Genomic DNA, 7,016 nt, shown 5'->3' with positions numbered 1-7,016 from the left:
CAGAATTCATAATCAAAACATGTTATCAAAATATCTAGAATGAGATTTTCATAAAACTTTCTTATTCAAAAATTCTTTGGCGTATCAAAATCTGAAACATCAACTTCATATCATATCAAAACATTACATCAGGACATATACCATATTTAATTCCCGTGATAAGGTTATAAACCACCATTATACTCGTGGTTGGGCCATATTCAATGTTTAACCCACGTGGTAGGGTTATAAACTACCATTATACCCGTGGCTTGGCCGTATACCATGTTTAACTCCCGTAGTAGGGTTATAAACTACCATTATACTCATGGCTGGGCCGTATGCCACTATTATCACCCGTGGCTGGGCCATAACGAAAACTGAACAGAACATCATAATCAGACTTAATCAGAATACATAATCAGAATCTCATGCCAATGTTTTCAGATGCTACAACATATCCAAATAAAGTACTGAACAAATTCAGATCCTTTTACATATTCAAAAACAATTTTAGAGCATTTTCACATCACATGCACAAATTTTCATAAATTTTATATTCGCTCTTTTTGCATAGTTGAGAAACAAAATGCACAAAATTAGCTCATGTCAACATAGTCATGACAGAAAGTAGTTTCTCTTATACAGCTTTCATGCCTATGCAGAACACATATCTGAGATTATTTTCAGATTTCTTTTTGAAACAAACATGCGTATTTTCAAAATCAATCTCATTTCATTTTCTTTTTATGCAAAGATTAGTATAGAAACTTTACTTACCTAGATTTTTTAGTTTTTCAGCATTTTTCCTCAATAATACTGAACAAAAATTATTCATCATCGATAAAATAATCACGTAATTTCTGTAAATTTTTAATTGAATACATATTTCAATATTTGAACCTGAAATGCTAAACTTTGACCTATTTTTATTCCCCAATACCTAAAATTATAATAACCCTAAGATACCATCTCGTTCCAAATCTATCAATATCCACTTAATTTCTCCAACTATTAAACTTTAAAATTAAATACTTCTCCAATCTAAAATATTCTCTTAACATAATTATAACATAGTCATTTTAAGTAAAATAAAAAATCATAATTTTCATCAAATAAAAAATATTCTTTTAAAGAGTTCAAAATAAAATTTTGTACGTACTTATCACTTCAAAAAATTCATATTTTAAGAAAAAATATTCTTACTAATAATATAATTCAAAAATTTAACTATCTTCTCTATAAGCTATATATTTAAAAATAAAGTAAGACGAACACTAATCTTAATATAAGACCAACCTAAAGTCGGGGTGTTTTAGTAAAAACCATAAAATGCATGGGGCTGAAATTGAAGCTTACGACACAATATCTGAAGTTAAACCATAAAACCATGCGACCGAATTAAACTCACCTACAGAAGAGAATAACTCGCGACAGAGAGGGAGGAGATCGGCACTGGGTGGACGTCGACGGCAGCGCGGCTGGGAGCGTCAGCAGGGTACTGTGGAAGGAGAGATACAATGATGTGAGAGCGAAGTTAACGTGAGGATCGGAACAACATAAACGAAAAAAGTATTGAGAACCCGTGGGGAGGGCTCGGCGTGGGGGCTTACCGAGAAGTGGTCACGACGAACCTGGGTGATGAGCGTTGACCCGGGCAGCATCAGAAGGTGGAGGCTTGTCCTCCGGCATCTTCCACAGGCAGATGAAGGTGCGTGAGGGTGGTGGGTGGTCGTGCGGGGGAAGGATCTGGGGCTGAGAGCACAAAAACTGCTCTGTTTTGGCATTGTAAAATAGAGGACAATGGTAACGTGGAGGTTTTGCTGGGAAGTTGGGTCATGGTGGCTGGGTTGTTTTCATGGTGTTTCGACGTGAAGTAGCGTGCGGTGTAGGGTGACAATGGGTGGTCTTGGTCTGGTTCTTGTGACTTGAGTCTTGGTCTTCACGGTGTATCTCCATTGGGTGGTGCCAGACGTGAAGCAAGGCTGTAGCAGTTGACATAAATCGGGGTTGGCTGTGGCTCTCGGTGGTCGTCACGGAGGAGGTTGGGCAAGTGGCAGCATGGTGCATGGCGCGCTTTGAGAAGGGAGAGACAGAGGGCTATCGTCATAGAGGAATGACTGTTTTACCTACCTTGCGGTGGAGAAGAGAGTGCCGGGACCATTCATATGATGGTGCGACAACCCTAGGAACAACTGGGATTTCTCTATGAGAGGAGATCAGACTGTGTGTAGGTGAGACGTACAGATCTATAAATACCTATTTATATCTATAAAGCTGGAAACTCTATTGAAGAAACATGAGGGGGAGAACGTGCATGGTAGACGTGCACGACGTGGGTTCCTCACGGCTTGGCTTTTTGGGCCCATTAGAGCGGTTAAAAAAAAATTCTTCAACTTGTCCGTAAATCCTTCTTATGGGTCGTGTATATTATAAATACCATTGGGCCTCAACTCATATTCCAATCTAGCTTGTCTCGTTCCATAATTTGTCAGCCAAATACTAAATAAAAAAATCTCACTTAATCTATAAAATATTAACTTAACTTAACCTAAATATCAAGTCTAATAAAAATTTATATTCGATCAATATAAATTTTGAACTCGTAATATATTCTCAAAATTATTAGTTAAAATCCAAGTGGATTTTTCATTCATATTAAAAAAAAGTTCAGACGCGAATTTTGTTAAGCCCAGGTGTTACACTCATAAATATATTGAACTATAAATATAAGTATTAGTATGATTTGGTAGTCAATTTCATTTTGATTTATGGTTTCAAAGTGATCTTGATCCAACTTTGTCGAAATGATTGGTTGTTCAGTTGTTAATTCCTCCCTTGGAGTACTTGATATTACATTTTCGTTATTACTAATAACAAATCTACCGAGATCTCCTTTTTGAAATTGAGCTAACTTTTCCATTTCTTTATCATTGTAAGCTTTCCTACCAAGATTCATATTTTCTTTAGAAATATATGAAAAAACACAAATAAACTTACAATGAATAACTATATCAAAGTAGAAATTCAAAATAAAGAAAACAATATATAAATGGAGTTTAGAATCATGGAACCTGCTAACAGTACTGTGACAACGAGTGACTGAACTCAAAAGCAATTGATATTAGTGTTGAACAATGGAGTTAAAACTTCAAATAGATGATAGAAAATGGACAAGAAAGACGAGTAAAAATGCACAAAGCTTTTTGTACTGGGCAGTTCCGACTACAATAGATTGTAGTTTTTGCGATGAACGAGATCGTGACAAAAAAAAAACCAAACCATCACAAAATGTTTTCTGTGATGGTTAAAAACCGTCCATCATACTGGCACAACATGGCACAATAACTGAGTCACAAAATATATATTGTGTAAGTTTCACAAAAAATATTTGTGTTTATGACCCACCGTTCAATTAGGTTCAAACGTGATCAACTTTTGGTGACGGTTGATTTCCATCACAAAAAGGATGTTCGAGCTTAGCAATAAATGTTTGCATGTTACTAAACTTGAAATGTATAAGTCTATATTCAAATGTAACGATTGACGTTCGAACATAAATATTGTATAACATTTGAATGTAAACTTAATATATAAGGTTTGAACGTAGACATGATAATGTTTGAACATCAATAGTTAACATTCAAACGTGAACTTAAAAATGTTCGAATGTCTATATCTTAACATTTGAACGTGAACATTATAATATTGCAATATCATTAATTTTAATTTTTAAGCTTATTCTTTATATTCTTTAAGGTGGAATAAAACATTCTTTCATATTTTGAACATACAAATGTTAATCCACCGATAACGGATTTTAATTCAATAATAGGAAACATGACAAAATATTTGTAATAATTAATAAAACTGTATACAAACATAAAAATATACAAAATGTACAATAATCATCAAAATAATACAAAATAAATAAACAAGATGATTGTTTAAACATTGGAACCAAATAAATACAAAATACACAATAATCATAGAAAACTAAATCATTCCACATATATATTATCATAGAAAATCTGAGCTCCCAAAATCCAAAAAACCCAATCTCAAGGAGATGCTTGAAAACTTGATTGAACTTCACATTCTTCTTATCTGACTTGATATGACGAAGATTGATGAACAGATGAACATTCATTATAGCTTCAACCCAAAAACATTAAGCATCAGCAAATATAGCTCCAACATAGCTGCAATATTGCACAACCACTCTATTAACTATGAAATTTTTAGTTAACCAAGAACAATGCACATTTTTATTTTCTAAGGAACAAGCATGGAAGTTAAGTATGATTTTAATAATTGTCAACGATATCTTGAAAATACAATAAATAAACCAGTCCTAATATAAATAAGAAAGTCATTGAAAGAAACCATCAACCAAGGTAAGAAGAGAAGATTAGAAAGCCAAAACAAAAGACAATCTATTTTAACAACCTTTTACCAAGAAAAGCAAACTAGATAGAAGTGAAGAGCAGAAAAAACATGATTTATTTCACAATGCGATGAAGTTTTTATTTCCATGTGGATATGGGGATAAAATTTCACTATAGAATGTTTATTCCTATAGAAAATTCCCATAAAACTTAGGACACCTCAACATCAATAAAATTAGTAATTCGTACTGTAATTCATTTTTAACAAATTGTATTATTCTGTTTTGGAGATTATGGGCCATTAGGGAAATGGACCTAGCTGCTCTTATTCATTTAGCATGCATGCTATTTGTTCTTTATTAGTAATATGTTTTAATATGTTGTTTCAACATACAAACAGTTTTCCTTTCCAGGTATCCTTGTCAAGAAACATCTCTCTAAAGGTTTTGTATCATTTCCTGTTGTTGTTTTAGGCCACTATTTTCTACCATTATCACTTGCTGTTTTTTTATCCATTTCCCATGTTGTTCATTTCCATTTAGCATGTTGTTTAGTATCACTATTTGTTGTTGTTTCTTATCCATTTAGTATGTTCATTTCTTCCTCATGCATCCAGATTGTTGGTTTGATTGAGTTATTGGAAGTTAAACTATACAATACCATTTGGTTGTGATGATGGCAAAGTTGGGTTGGGACAAAGGAGAACTGGCACATACTCGACAAGGTAACCCAAATGGCCAATTAATACCGGCAACCGATTATTATAGCCATTGAGGAAATTGTCACTTCCTATATGTCACCATTAATTTCCTGTGCCAGTTTGCAATATCTTGTCCCCATTGCTTTTGAGCTTCTAATGTGTTTGGATCCATAAGACTTTAGACATATGTTCTTCACAAACTTCTTCAAATAAGGACCAAGACATTGTCCACACGTACTTGAGTCAAACTCAACACTCTCCAGTGATGGTGGAGGATTCTCCACCCTCACCCCAATTAGTGATTCCTTGTGCCAAAAAATTAATATGGGGTGCGAACTTCACACAAGAAATAGACAAACTGATATAGAACATAACACCATATTTTACTACGCATTTCTCACACACTTGTTCAAGAGTCAGAAATATAATGAAGCGTGCTTGTCACAATTTCTCCATAACACATTAACTTTTGTCTTTCCCAAATCATAATAAATAATAAAATGGGTGGCTCATTATCAAGGGATTATAATTGCAGAAAAAATCTTTGGAATATATTTTGTATTAATGATAAGAATCATGCTCACTGTTTGTGTACAAACTTGAAGCAAAATAAAAGACAACACGACCCAATGCTTTAGTCACGTAGTAGCACTAGAGATATCGCTCAGGAAATTCTGTTCAAAATGAGTACCCAATATATTATTGTGGTATTAAAGCATGTCGTTGGATAATGAGGGTGCTGCTTTTTTGACTGCCAAAACTATGAGGTACATCATTTGTTGAGGGTCTTGTTTGCTAATATGTGTTGGTAGTCTTGTTTGCTAATATGTACTAGTCAATTTTGTAGGCTAAGCATCCTTGCCAATTTTTCTGTTTGTATAACCCGAAAATAGTAGCATATGGTCAAAAGAAAATTAACCGATTAAAAACTGAATTTCGAAAGATATAAGTATCAATGGATATCTAAACCACTCGACATCAACTAGAAATTGTTTAAGAGAGGCGCAAGAGAATACTAGATAAAGCCAATTTCATTATAGCAATTTCGCTGTCATGGTTAAATTTTTTGGGGATTTATTTTGGAAACTTTTGAGCAATATTGTGGGCATATGTACTGAACTTTTGGGACTGGTGTATGTGCAGTTTTAGTACTTGTAAATAGAATTGTGACAATATTATGGATGTAAACATTCTATTGGTTGTAAACCATAATCTTGATGTTTATTTATCTGTTACAAATAAAATACCATTAGAAATAACATTTTTATAAAATATTTTATTATTTTTAAGACTAATAATCTCAAAACTATTATTACCTGCAAAACAAATTGACTTTGTGTTTAAAATATTAGTTAGAAGGTGATATAGTTCAAAACATAAGGAAAAAGTTAAAAGAGCGAGTAATTAAAATTGTGAATGGAAGTGAGAGAAAAAAATAATAAAAAAATAATATTTTAATAAAGGAAAATACTCTAACTACTAATGTATTACACAAAAGTAATCTCATAAACTGATATGCCATGAAGTAGTTCATCAGATTGTAAAGTTATGTTTATTGTAAGAGCATTCTCATTGGTTTGGCCAAATGCATCTTTAAAATTTAGCCAATATCATACTTTTTTGCATTTGCCTATTCTATTTAAATTCAATCTCCATATTGGATTAGTCATTTACTTTCTATATTTGGTGAATCAATTGTGGTTCTCTATATTTGGCCAATCACTGTAGCAGAAATCCAAATTGTTTTGGAGATGTCAAATCCAATGTGAATTGTTTTCGGTACAAGTTATCTAAATTTTAGCCATCCTTCAATTTTGGTCTAGCCAATGAAGATGCTTTAAACTAGATCTAACGGATTATATGAAAACATGTCAATTTATTGGATTACTTTTGTGTAATTTTTTTGTGGTTGTAGTAATACTATTTAATAAAATAGAGAGATGATAGAA

This window comes from Juglans regia, chromosome 12 (genome assembly GCF_001411555.2).
Source record: "Juglans regia cultivar Chandler chromosome 12, Walnut 2.0, whole genome shotgun sequence".
NCBI classification, from domain to species: domain Eukaryota; kingdom Viridiplantae; phylum Streptophyta; class Magnoliopsida; order Fagales; family Juglandaceae; genus Juglans; species Juglans regia.
This window is presented reverse-complemented; position numbering follows the sequence as displayed.